Raw genomic sequence first — 14,841 nt, 5'->3', positions numbered from 1 at the left:
TATAAAGACAAGTCATTAAGGGACACTAAATGGCTCCAAACAACTGCATTTTCACACTTCTTCCCTTGGCCTGAGAGGTGGCCAGGCCCCTGCCTCTCTTTCCATCCCTCTCTTCCACTAGAGAGAAACCACAGTGGTTTCTTTGCTATTTCTGGAACAAGCCAAGCGTGCCTTTCATTTTTTTTTCTTTTTTTTAGTAGACTTTTTTTTTAGAGCAGTATTAGGTTCGTAGCAAACTGAGGAGAAAGTACAGAGATTTTCCATATGCTCCCTCCCCGCCACACACACAGCCTCCCCATGGACACATCATTATCACCCGAAGTCCATAGCTTATGTCAGGATTCACTCAGTGTTGTACGTTCTATGGGTTTGGACAAATGTATAATGACATGTATCTACCATTATATTATCATACAGAATAGTTTCACTGCCCTGAAACTCCTCTGTCTATTAATCCCTCCCTCCTTCCCTCCTAACCCCTGGCAAACACTGATATCTTTTCTATCTCCAAAGTTTTGCCTTTTCCAGAATGTCATGTAGTTGGAAGCATACTGTGTAGCCTTTTCATATTGGCTTCTTTCATTCGGTAATATGCATTTAAGGTTCCTCCATATCTTTTCAATGGCCTGATAGCTCACTTCTTTCTAGCGCTGAATAATATTTCATTGCCTGGGTATGTCACAGTTTATCCACTTACCTACTGAAGGACATTTTGGTTGTTTCCAAGTTTTGCCGATTATGAATAAAGCTGCTGTAAACATCCCTGTGTGGGTTTTTGTGTGGCTATAAGTTAGCCACTCCTTTGGGTGAATATCAAGTAGCACAATTACCGGATTGTATAGTAAGAGTATGTTTAGTTTTGTAAGAAAATGCCCGTGGTCTTCTGCGGTGACTGCACGACTTTGCACTCCCACCAGCAATGAATGTGAGTCCCTCTCGTTCCACATTCTCACCATCATTTGGTGTTGTCAGTGTTCCGGATTATGGCCATTCTAATAAGTGTGTAGTGGTATGTCACTGTTGTTTTAATTTGCATTTCCCTGATGACATACGATGTAGAGCATCTTTTCATGCTCTTATTTGCCATCTGTATATCTTCTTCAGTGAGGCGTCTATTAAGGTCTTTGGCCCATTTTTAAATTGGGTTGTTTGTTTTCTTATTTTTGATTTTTAAGAATGTTTTTGTATATTTTGGATAAGAGTCCTTTATCAAATGTGTCTTTTGCAAATATTGCTGCCAGTCTGTGGCTTGTCTTCTCATTCTCTTGACATCATCTTTCACAGAGCAGAAGTTTTTTGTTTTTCAGGGTTTTTTTGTGTGTGTGGTATGCGGGCCTCTCACTGTTGTGGCCTCTCCCGTTGCGGAGCACAGGCTCCGGATGCGCAGGCTCAGCGGCCATGGCTCACAGGCCCAGCCGCTCTGTGGCATGTGGGATCTTCCCGGACCGGGACACGAACCCATGTCCCCTGCATTGGCAGGTGGACTCTCAACCACTGCGCCACCAGGGAAGCCCAGAGCAGAAGTTTTTGATTTTAATGAAGTCCAGCTTACCAATTATTTCTTTCATGGATAGTGCCTTTGAAGTTATATCTAAAAAGTCATTGCATACCCAAGGTCATCTAGGTTTTCTCCTATGTTATCTTCTAGGAGTTTTATAGTTTTGCATTTTTACATTTAGGTCTCTGATCCATTTTGAGTTAATTTTTGTGAAAGGTGTAGAGTCTGTGTCTAGATTCATTTTTTTTGCATGTGGATGTCTAGTTGTTCCAGCACCATTTGTTGAAAAACCTATCTTTGCTCTTTTGTCAAAGATCAGGTGACTCTGTGAGTCTGTTACTGGGCTCTCTATTCTGTTCCATTGATTTATCTGTCTCTTCTTTCACCAATACCACACTGTCTTGATTACTGCAGCTTTAGAGTAAGGCTTGAAGTTGAGTACTGTCAGTCCTCTAACTTTGTTCTTGTTCGTCAATATTGTGTTGACTATTCTTGTTTTTTACCTCTCTGTATAAACTTGAGAATCAGTTTGTCGATATCTATAAAACAACTTGCTGGGATTTTGATTGGAAGTGCATTGAATCTATAGATCAAGTTGGGAAGAATTGACATCTTAGCAATATTGAGTATTCCTATTCATGAACATTGAATATCTATTTGTGTAGTTGTTCTTTAATTTCTTTCCTCAGTTTTGTTGTTTCCTCATGTAGATCTTACACATATTTTGTTAGATTTATGCCTAAGTATTTCATTTTGGGGGGTGCTAATGTAAGTGGTGTTGTGTTTTTAATTTCAGTTCCACTTGTTCATTGCTGCTGGAAAACAGTTGGCTTTTGTATATTAACCTTGCATCCTGCAACCCTGCTATAATGTATTATGAATTTCAGGAGGGAGTTGTTGTTGACTCTTCCAGATTTTCTGCATAAACAATTATATCATCTGCAAACAAAGACAGTTTTATTTCTTCCTTCCCAATCTGTATAACTTTTATACCCTATTCTTCATTGCCTTAGCTAGGACTTCCAGTATGATGCTGAAAAGCAGTCATAAGAGGGGGAAGGACAGGGACAAGGTGTGTGGTACTGGGAGTCTACAGCCACGAGTGGAAGGAGAACCCCTTTTTCCAGTGTACCATAGATGACCCCACCAAGCAGACCAAGTTCAAGGGCATGAAGAACTACATCTCCTATAAGCTGGTGCCCACACACCCTTTCCTCAGTCATGTGTAATCTACTATAAATTCATCAAAGGCATTCTTCATTTCTCTTACAGTGTTTTTGATCTCCAGCATTTCGTTTGGTTCTTTCTTAGAATTTCCTCCTCTCTGCTTACACTGCCCATCAGTACTTGCATGTTGTCTCCTTCATCCATTACAGCCCTTAGCCTATTAATCATAGTTGTTTTAAATTCCTGATCTGATCATTCCAGCATCCTGGCCATCCATGAATCTGGTTCTGTGGCTTGCTCTTTCTCTCTTCCAACTATGTTTTTTTTCCTTTCAGTATGCCTTGTAATACTTTCTTGATAGCCAGGCATGATGTACTGGGTAAAAGGAGCTGCTGTAATTAGGCCTTTAGCAACAGACGGTAAGGTGTAGGAGGCTGGGAAGCTTTAATATAGGTTACGATTAGGTTTCATGAGCTTGTACCTCTGCATTGTAAACTTCACGTTCTTCTCTTAGGTGGGACTGGATGGCTAGAGGGGACTGGAGTTGAGCCAGTTCCCTTCCCCTAGGTCAGCTGGGCTCTGTTAAAGCCCAAACAGGTTAGGCTTTGGTTAAATAGTTTCTCCTGAGGGCGGGCCTTGTTAAGAAGAACAGAATACTCTGGCATATTTCAAAGTGGTTCCTTTTTCCCTGTCAGAATATTTCTCCAGCATGCACTGTGAGAACCTGGTAGAGATCCAAGAGGCAAAACGCACACAAGTGTGGGACCCCCTGATGACTGGGTCTCCCTGGAGTTTGTAACTCTCGGAGTTGTCCACGCTAAGCCTCCAGCAATTCCTGAATTACAGTTCAGGTTTTCCTACCCTGGCACTGGTTCCTGTGGAGGTTTCTCCTCTTGTAAGTTGTGATTCTCTATATTCTCCTGTGGGTCTCTCCAGTTTTGGAGGGTTTGTCCTGTGACCTCACTTCTTTTATGGATCCAAGAAGAGTTGTTGATGTTCCACGTGGCCCAGCTTTGCTGTCTTTGCTGTTTTCTCTTTCTGGATTCCTCCTCCCCCAGAGATCCACCGTGCTGCACCTTCCCTTCAGAGTCTCTGTGGTTCCTCCATCTCTCCCTTCTTCTCCTGCCTTGGAGAGCCCGGAAGTAAGATGGACGGAGCCTGCGCCCCTGAGTCACCAACCCCAGTCGGATTTTGTGAGAGAAAAAGCCTCTGTTTGGTAAGCCAGTGAGATTACATGGTTTGTTTACTGAGACAGCGGGCTTTAATTACTCTGATAAATACCATCTCCCTTTTCCTCATCTCCTTCCATCATCCAGTGCCACTTTCCTTCATAGCACTTACTACCTAATATAAACACATCGATACATTCACTGTCTCTCCCTATTAGAATGTAAACCTTTTTCAGGGCAGCAAGTCTGGGGGAGTGAGAATACAGCAATGAACAGAACAGACATGGTAGGAAACCCACAAATATTTGTTCCGTGCATGAATGAGGGAATGCCCACTTATTATCTCCCTGGAGGTCAGCTCTTCTTAGTAGCTCTTGCTGTGTCTGGCTCTATTTGCCTCAGCCTCTCGGCTGCCAGTTATAACTAACTATTTCTAAGGACAGCTAAATGACACTTCTCTAAAGCAACAACCTTGGGCTTCCCTGGTGGCGCAGTGGTTGAGAGTCCGCCTGCCGATGCAGGGGACACGGGTTCGTGCCCCGGTCCGCGAAGATCCCACTATGCCACGAAGCGGCTGGGCCCGTGAGCCATGGCCGCTCAGCCTGCGTGTCCGGAGCCTGTGCTCCGCAACGGGAGAGGCCACAACAGTGAGAGGCCCGCGTACCGCAAAAAAAAAAAAAAAAAAGCAACAACTTTAAAGCTAACTCAACCACCCGGAACACCACTCGATATTTTCTGAGATTACTGGAAATTTCACAGTTGGCTAATTTATATTTGGCTATTTGTATACTATTATAAATAGCACTATATTTACAATTTACTTGAAAGCTCTTTGTTTACTGTATCAAGAATTACACAAATATATACATAGGATTTTACAAGCACTTCCATCTTTTAAAATCTTATTTGCTGCTGTATTTTCACAGCAGCTCTTCCATGGGCAGAGCAGTGTCACAGAGAGCGGAGAGGGTTCTCTGCTGAGGTCGCGAGGCTGGGGAGAGGGCCAGCGGCTACTCAGTTGTCCTGAGAACTTCCACTGTCTGGGGCTCAGGTCTTCCCCCTGCTGGCGCCTCAAAACTGCTGTTATGAAACAATAGTGACCACTTGCTAGAAGTTTTGTAGCTGAGATTTAATAGGAGGACTGGGTGCAAGGGCAGCTTTGTGTCTGAAAGGAAGGCTATTTACTGTGTCTCTGTGTCTACCTGGTTTCACCAGGACTAGTAGCTCCATGAGGGCAGGGATTTTTGTCTGCTTTGTTCACCACTGTATGCCCAGCATATTAAATCAAATAAATATTTGTCAAATGAATGAATGAATCAATGAATGAATGAAGCTTTCTGAACACTAGTTTCTTAGTCTGCAAAGTGGGAATAAAGATAACTCACTTCATGGGTTTACAATAGTATTTAATGAAGTACTGAGTTTGTGTAGTATTTTATAATGCTCAAAGTGTAAAAGTAATTTTAATATAATTTAAAACATAGTCCAATTTTTTTTTAAAAAATTTTATTTTATTTATTTTTTTATACAGCAGGTTCTTATTAGTCATCCATTTTATACATATCAGTGTATACATGTCAATCCCAATCTCCCAATTCATCACACCACCACCACCCCTCACCGCTTTCCCCGCTTGGTGTCCGAACATTTGTCCTCTACATCTGTGTCTCTATTTCTGCCCTGCAAACTGGTTCATCTGTACCACTTTTCTAAATACCACATATATGCGTTAATATACAATATTTGTTTTTCTCTTTCTGTCTTACTTCACTCTGTATGACAGTCTTTAGACCCATCCACATCTCTACAAATGACCCAATTTTGTTCCTTTTTATGGCTGAGTAATATTCCATTGTATATACGTACCACAACTTCTTTATCCATTCGTCTGTCAATGGGCATTTAGGTTGCTTCCATGACCTAGCTATTGTAAATAGTGCTGCAATGAGCATTGGGGTGCATGTGTCTTTTTGAATTATGGTTTTCTCTGGGTATATGCCCAGTAGTGGGATTACCGGATCATATGGGAATTCTATTTTTAGTTTTTTAAGGAATCTCCGTCCTATTCTCCATAATGGCTGTATCAGTTTACATTCCCAGCAACAGCGCAAGACGGTTCCCTTTTCTTCAAACCCCCTCCAGCATTTGTTGTTTGTAGATTTCCTGATGATGCCCATTCTAACTGGTGTGAGGTGATACCTCATTGTAGTTTTGATTTGCATTTCTCTAATAATTAGTGATGTTGAGCAGCTTTTCATGTGCTTCTTGGCCATCTGTATGTCTTCTTTGGAGAAATGTCTATTTAGATCTTCTGCCCATTTTTTGATTGGGTTGTTTGTTTTTTTAATATTGAGCTGCATGAGCTGTTTATATATTTTGGAGATTAATCCTTGTTCTGTTGATTCATTTGCAAATATTTTCTCCCATTCTGAGGGTTGTCTTTGTGTCTTGCTTATGGTTTTCTTTGCTGTGCAAATGCTTTGAAGTTTCATTAGGTCCCATTTCTTTATTTTTGGTTTTATTTCCATTACTCTAGGAGGTGGATCAAAAAAGATCTTGCTGTGATTTATGTCAAAGAGTATCCTTCCTAAGTTTTCCTCTGAGAGTTTTATAGTGTCCAGTCTTACATTTAGGTCTCTAATCCATTTTGAGTTTATTTCTGTGTATGATGTTAGGGAGTGTTCTAATTTCATTCTTTGACATGTAGCTATCCAGTTTTCCCAGCACGACTTATTGAAGAGACAGTCTTTTCTCCATTGTATATCTTTGCCTCCTTTGTCATAGATTAGTTGACCATAGATGCATGGGTTTATCTCTGGGCTTTCTATCCTGTTCCATTGATCTATGTTTCTGTTTTTGTGCCAGTACCGTATTGTCTTGATGACTGTATCTTTGTAGTAGAGTCTGAAGTCAGGGAGTCTGATTCCTCCAGCTCCGGTTTTTTCCCCTCAGGACTGCTTTGGCTATATGAGGTCTTTTTATCTCCATACAAATTTTAAGATTTTTTGTTCTGGTTCCATAAAAAATGCCATTGGTAGTTTGATAGGGATTGCATTGAAGATGTAGATTGCTTTGGGTAGTATAGTCATTTTCACAATATTGATTCTTCCAATCCAAGAACATGGTATATCTCTCCATCTGTTGGTATCATCTTTAATTTCTTTCATCAGTGTCTTATAGTTTTCTGCATACAGGTCTTTTGTCTCCCTCGGTAGGTTTATTCCTAGGTATTTTATTCTTTTTGTTGCAATGGTAAATGGGAGTGTTTACTTAATTTCTCTTTCAGATTTTTCATCATTAGTGTATAGGAATGCAAGAAATTTCTGTGCATTAATTTTGTATCCTGCAACCCTACCAAATTCATTCATTAGCTCTAGTAGTTTTCTGGTGGCATCTTTAGGATTCTCTATGTATAGTATCATGTCATCTGCAAACAGTGACAGTTTTACTTCCTCTTTTCCAATTTGTATTCCTTTTTTTTTCCTTTTCTTCTCTGATTGCCGTGGCTAGGACTTCCAAAGCTATGTTGAATAATAGTGGTGAGAGTGGACATCCTTGTCTTGTTCCTGATCTTAGAGGAAATGCTTTCAGTTTTTCACCACTGAGAATGATGTTTGCTGTGTTTGTCATATATGGCCTTTATTATGTTGAGGTAGGTTCCCTCTATGCCCACTTTCTGGAGGGTTTTTATCATAAATGGGTGTTGAATTTTGTCAAAAGCTTTTTCTGCATCTATTGAGATGATCATATGGTTTTTATTCTTCAATTTGTTAATATGGTGTATCACATTGATTGATTTGTGTATATTGAAGAATCCTTGCATCCCTGGGATAAATCCCACCTGATCATGGTGTATGATCCTTTTAATGTGTTGTTGGATTCTGTTTGCTAGTATTTTGTTGAGGATTTTTGTATCTATATTTATTAGTGATATTGGGCTGTAATTTTCATTTTTTGTAGTATCTTTTTCTGGTTTTGGTATCAGGGTGATGTTGGCCTCATAGAATGAGTTTGGGAGTGTTCCTTCCTCTGCAATCTTTTGGAAGAGTTTGAGAAGGATGGGTGTTAGCTCTTCTCTAAATGTTTGCTAGAATTCACCTGTGAAGCCATCTGGTCCTGGACTTTTGTTTGTTGAAGATTTTTAATCACAGTTTCAATTTCAGTGCTTGTGATTGGTCTGTTCATATTTTCTCTTTCTTCCTGGTTCAGTCTTGGAAGGTTATACCTTTCTAAGAATTTGTCCATTTTTTCCAGGTTGTCCATTTTATTGGCATAGAGTTGCTTGTAGTAGTCACTTAGGATGCTTTGTATTTCTGTGGTGTCTGTTGTAACTTCTCCTTTTTCATTTCTAATTTTATTGATTTGAGTGCTCTCCCTCTTTTTCTTGATGAATCTGGCTAATGGTTTATCAATCTTGTTTATCTTCTCAAAGAACCAGCTTTTAGTTTTATTGATCTTTGCTATTGTTTTCTTTGTTTCTATTTCATTTATTTCTGCTCTGATCTTTATGATTTCTTTCCATCTGCTAACTTTGGGTTTTGTTTGTTCTTCTTTCTCTAGTTCCTTTAGGTCTAGGTTTAGATTGTTTATTTGAGATTTTTCTTGTTCCTTGAGGTAGGCTTGGATAGCTATAAACTTCCCTCTTAGAACTGCTTTTGCCACATCCCATAGGTTTTGGATTGTCGTGTTTTCATTGTCACGTGTCTCTAGGTATTTTTTTATTTCCTCTTTGATTTCTTCAGTGATCTCTTGGTTATTTAGTAACGTATTGTTTAGCCTCCATGTGTTTGTGCTTTTTAAGTTGTTTTCCCTGTAGTTGATTTCTAATCTCGTAGTGTTATTTTCAGAAAAGATGCTTGGTATGAGTTCAGTTTTCTTAAATTTACTGAGGCTTGATTTGTGAACCAAGATGTGATCTATCCTGGAGAATGTTCCATGTGCACTTGAGAAGGAAGTGTAATCTGCTGTTTTTGGATGGAATATCCTATAAATATCAATTAATCTATCTGGTCTATTGTGTCATTTAAAGCTTGTGTTTCCTTATTAATTTTCTGTTTGGATGAACTGTCTATTGGTATAAGTGAGGTGTTAAAATCCCCCACTATTATTGTGTTACTGTCAATTTCCTCTTTTATAGCTGTTAGCATTTGCCTTATGTATTGAGGTGCTCCTATGTTGGCTGCACATATATTTATAATTGTTATATCTTCTTCTTGGATTGATCCCTTGATCATTATGTAGTGTCCTTCCTTGTCTCTTGTAATATTCTTTATTTTAAAGTCTATTTCATCTGATATGAGTATTGCTACTCCAGCTTTCTTTTGATTTCTATTTGCATGGAATATCTTCTTCCATCCCCTCACTTTCAGTCTGTATGTGTCCCTAGGTCTGAAGTGGGTCTCTTGTAGACAGCATATATATGGGTCTTGTTTTTGTATCCATTCAGCAAGCCTGTGTCTTTTGGTTGGAGCATTTAATCCATTCATGTTTAAGGTAATTATCAATATGTATGTTCCTATTATCATTTTCTTAATTGTTTTAGGTTTGTTTTTGTAGGTCCTTTTCTTCTCTTGTGTTTCCCACTTAGAGAAGTTCCTTTAGCATTTGTTGTCGACCTGGTTTGGTGGTGCTGAATTCTCTCAGCTTCTGCTTGTCTGTAAAGCTTTTGATTTCTCCATCGAATCTGAATGAGATCCTCGCAGGGTAGAGTAATCTTGGTTGTAGGTTCTTCCCTTTCATCACTTTAAGTATATCATGCCACTCCCTTCTGGCTTGTAGAGTTTCTGCTGAGAAATCAGCTGTTAACCTTATGGGAGTTCCCTTGTATGTTGTTTGTTGTTTTTCCCTTGCTGCTTTCAATAATTTTTCTTTGTCTTTAATTTTTGCCAATTTGATTACTATGTGTTTCAGCATGTTTCTCCTTGGGTTTATCCTGTATGGGACTCTCTGCACTTCCTGGACGTGGGTGGCTATTTCCTTTCCCATGTTAGGGAAGTTTTCGACTATAATCTCTTCAAATATTTTCTCAGGTCCTTCCTCTCTCTCTTCTCCCTCTGAGACCCCTATAATGTGAATGTTGTTGCATTTAATGTTGTCCCAGAGGTCTCTTAGGCTGTCTTCATTTCTTTTCATTCTTTTATCTTTACTCTGTTCTGCAGCAATGAAGTCCACCATTCTGTCTTCCAGGTCACTTATCCGTTCTTCTGCCTCAGTTATTCTGCTACTGATTCCTTCTAACGTATTTTTCATTTCAGTTATTGTATTGTTCATCCTGTTTGTTTGTTCTTTAATTCTTCTAGATCTTTGTTGAACATTTCTTGCGTCTTCTCAATCTTTGCCTCCATTCTTTTTCTAAGGTCCTGGATCATCTTCACTATCATTATTCTGAATTCTTTTTTCTGGAAGGTTGCCTATCTCCACTTCGTTTAGTTGTTTTTCTGGGGTTTTATCTTGTTCCTTCATCTGGTACATAGCCCTCTACCTTTTCATCTTGTCTATCTTTCTGTGAATGTGGTTTTTCTTCCACAGGCTGCAGGATTATAGTTCTTTTTGCTTCTGCTGTCTGTCCTCTGGTGGATGAGGCTATCTAAGAGGCTTGTGGAAGTTTCCTGATGGGAGGGCCTGGTGGGGGGTAGAGCTGGATGTTGCTCTGGTGGGCAGAGCTCAGTAAAACTTTAATCTGCTTGTCTGCTGATGGGTGGGACTGGGTCCCCTCCCTGTTAGTTGTTTGGCCTGAGGTGACCCAACACTGGAGCCTACCCAGGCTCTTTGGTGGGGCTAATGGCGGACTCTGGGAGGGCTCACGCCAAGGAGTACTTCCCAGAACTTCTGCTGCCAGTGTCCTTGTCCTCACAGTGAGACAGAGCCACTCCCCACCTCTGCAGGATACCCTCCAACACTAGCAGGTAGGTCTGGTTCAGTCTCTCCAGGAGTGGAGTCTCTGTTTCCCCCAGTCCTCTCAAAGTCCTGCGATCAAATCCCGCTAACCTTCAAAGTCTGATTCTCTAGGAATTCCTCCTCCCGTTGCCAGACCCCCAGGTTTGGAAGCCTGACATGGGGCTCAGAACCTTCACTCCAGTGGGTGGACTTCTGTGATATAAGTGTTCTCCAGTCTGTGAGTCACCCACCCAGCAGTTATGGGATTTGATTTTACTGTGATTGCGCCCCTCCTGCTGTCTCACTGTGGCTTCTCCTTTGTTTTTGGATGTAGGGTATCTTTTTTGGTAAGTTCCAGTGTCTTCCTGTCGATGATTGTTCAGCAGTTAGTTGTGATTCTGGTGTTCTCGCAAGACGGAGTGAGAGCACCTCCTTCTACTCCTCCATCTTGAACAAAATCCAGTCCAATTCTTAATTAAAATCAATTTCCCAAATTGTGCATTTCATCCCTGAAATGAGCAGAGAGCTCATCGGCTTAGACACATTTTCATATTTGGCTTCTATGATGTTTGCTTCTTCTGCATGGTATTTATAGCTGAGAATATACCACAAGGACCTAAAACACTGTCTGCCACTATTGGACAAATCGCTTGTTTTTTAGTACTGGACCCCTTTCACACACAGGTGATTCCTACTCCAAAATCAAATCAAGAACCTGATTCAATATTCTTTACCTGATGGCTCCCTTTATAAAATTTCCACTTTCTTCAAACATGTGTTTCCTAAGTTAACTCAGCTATTGATTGATGAGGGCATTCTTATAGATACATTTCCTCATTTGATTTTTTACTGTCCTCTTTCAAATTGTGACCTCTGTTTCATTGTCAATATATACACAATTTGATAGTTTAGAAGTCAACATTCCTCAGTGTTTTGTACCAAAGGTCACAGTTTGTCAAGCCAAGGCCTGAATCTGGCCTAATGTTTAGTTTGACCAACATTTAAAATGTAGGAGATTTTTCATTCATCCAAAAATATAGATTTCTGACTTCTTTTGGAAAAAAATCAGAAGATCTGACTACACTGGGCCAGCACTTCCACATAGCAATTATTGGCTTTTCCCCTTTAGATAAGGACGTTCATGCGAGTCCTTGTTACTCTTTGGTACCTTATACCAGAGACCAACTTCCATCTCAGCTCCTATAGACATAGGAGAGTTCGTCCCTCACACATCTTCCAGGGCAAAAGCAATCACCCCAGTGGCATCACCATAGATAATTCACATCCCTGTCTGTCACAGATTTCTTCCAAGCCCCACACTCATTTTAAAATATGTTTTGGATGTCTCTCACAGAATTCCTATCAGTTTGTCTTTCCTTCTTTGCTTCCTTCCATCAAGCAAGTAGGCACTATGATATTACGAAGTACCTGCTTCATCCTTTAGGGAGCTGGTGGATGAACTCGGCATGGAAGCCGTATGCTATGAGCTATGGTTAGGATGTATGCAGGAAATTATGGAACTTAGCAGATCTTGGAGGGATGTGGGGTGGTAGTTAGGGAAGTCTTTCTGAAGCAAATGGTGCTTGCTTTGATTAATTCAGACCAAAGTGGGTTGGGAGGAGGGTAGAGAATGACTTTTATTCCAGGAGGATTGACAAAACTCAGAAACCTAAGGAGCCAATCTGCCTCCTTCATTTGTTATACCAATACATGTCTGCTATGTGTGGGCCACTCACTGTGTTAGTGGTAACCAAGATGGACATGGTCCAGTGGAACTTAGAATTGAGAGGAGCCTGGGTAACCAAGTGGATAGAGGGGTCATTTGCTGAGATGAGACATACATGAGAGCAGGTTTGGCTTGGGAAGATGAGAGTGTAGTTTCAGACACTGAGTTTGAGGTGCCTACAGGACACCCAGGTGGAAATGTTCAGTAGGCAGTTGCACAAAAAGGTCTGGAACCCAGAGAGAGATGAAGGATGCAGACTTGGAGTTAGAAGTCACCAGTTCATAGGTAGTAATTGAGGAGCTGTGAAATGGGAAATTACCGTAGTGAGAGAGTGTGGACAAGAGATAGGAACAGTAGCCAACCACAGATAACCTCCTTCAGACACCCCTTTTCTTCTGCATGCCTGAGAAGGAGGGATCAGATAGGTAAGAGAAAATTCAGGAGAGTGATGTCTTAGGAAATAGAAAAAAATTCACAGAAGAGAGGGAAAAAGTCACATTGGCAAACGAAAATGAAGAACATCCATTTGGATTTAGCCACAGAGGTCATTCAACGGGGTCACGGTATCCAAACCCTGCTGGCTGACCCCAGACCTGCCCACTCCTGGGTTTTCCTCCTCTGGTGATGGTGTTAGAGTACAGAGATACTCCCAAGATGGAAACTTCAGTTACCCTTAACTCCTGTTGCCCCTTCCTCTCTTACCTGTATCCTGAGGTTAGCCCCTCTCCTCCATCCATTCCACCACCACCTGAGTTTAGGCTCATTTCTTACTATAATGGACTGTTGCAAATGCCCTGGTATTATTTACTTTCCACTTTAGCCATACTAGCTTTCCCACTGTTTCCTCAACAGGCTATGTGCCTGTCAAGACTTGGGACTTTTACATGGGCTCTTTCCTCTGCCTGGAGTACCCACCTCTCCTAATCTGTTTGGCGAAACTGTTGGTCATACTTTGAAATCCTGTTAACCTTCCCCCAAGAAGCTTCTCTTGGCAAACCTGGCAGAATAATTTATTCCTTCCCTTGTGTTCTCACAGTATTCTGTTCATATCTGTTTCATGGCATCTGTCCCATTGTGTTGTGGATTTGTTACCAATCTGCCCCCTTTACATGGATTTCAGAGTGAAAATTCCAAGAGTTTGAGGTGATGGTTCTTACAGATGGACATTATCCTTGGTTCACACATATATTCTCTGTGGCTATCCTAATGGCAGGAATACAGGAGGTACTGAAGTAGTTCATGTTGGAAGTCAACAAATATGTAGCAGCTATAGGAAATATAAGCATGTTACAAAGTGGTCATTAGCCCACGTTGGGAGAAGAATCAAAGGAGATGTTTGGGATAAATATGGTGAGTTTCAGTTCTTGGATATGGAAGTAGGAAGAGTCTTCCATTTTCATCCTTTAGCTCAGAAAAGAAAAAAGTCATCTCTAAAGTTAGACTATATGAGATCAAGAAGAGAAGAGGAACAGAGAAAAGTAAAAAAGCATCCTGTTGAGAGAAGCCCTTGATTTCCTCAGACGAGGGTGGCTCTCCCTGGAGCAGCTGTGTCCTTCTCTCTCGCCTATTAATTCTGATGAAGCCTTTATCTCATTACCATTTCAGAACTGCATTCATCCACCTTTGCCTGGAGGTCAGAAATTGCAGGAGAATCTAAAATTCAGAGAAGTAAACCAACAAGCAAACCTAAAAGAAGAAACTGCCAAACAAAACCTAAGTGAAAATTTATTCAGGATCGGTTTTCACAATATCTTAATAACTCCCCCAAGACACCTATCAACACACACTAACAAATGTCTCTAAGACAAGGAAATGAGTTGGAAGGGAAATGAATATGCATGCAACAGACAGAACATTCATCACCCTGAGAAGTTAATATAGCATTCTAGGAGAGCACTGCCATTTATAATACAATCTAAGGGTAAAACGATGTGCTAATCCAGTAATCTGACTTACGTGAAGTGGGTTCAGAGCAGACCTATTATTTAAATGTGAAAGATAGATGCTTAAATATGAGAGAAAAATAACACTTTAAGTAAGAAGTCATCAATTCAAATGCCCATGTGGGAAAGAAGTAACATAAATGGGACTGGTGGGGACGGGGCGGTGGTGAGTGGTAGGAAGTTGGGGGCCTGTGGTGAAATGAGAGTTCGCCCCGTCTAAAGGGGACATTGACACACAGCACTGTCCCCTGGGGACAAGCTGGAATATGGGCCCTGTATTGCCATATGCCTTAATTTTTCTAAGAAGCCAGAAACCCTGATCTGTATGTAAAATGTCCTGATTCTGAAAACATTATGTGAGTCTGATAACATGTTTCCATGGGCAACATTTCCTCTATTGGCTTCCAGTTTGCAGCACCTGTTTTGAAAGTCCAAGTTACTTCTTACCTGTCTGAATCCTGA

This window comes from Lagenorhynchus albirostris, chromosome 3 (genome assembly GCF_949774975.1).
Source record: "Lagenorhynchus albirostris chromosome 3, mLagAlb1.1, whole genome shotgun sequence".
NCBI lineage: Eukaryota > Metazoa > Chordata > Mammalia > Artiodactyla > Delphinidae > Lagenorhynchus > Lagenorhynchus albirostris.
The sequence above is the reverse complement of the archived record's forward strand: the minus strand, read 5'-3'. Positions refer to the sequence as shown.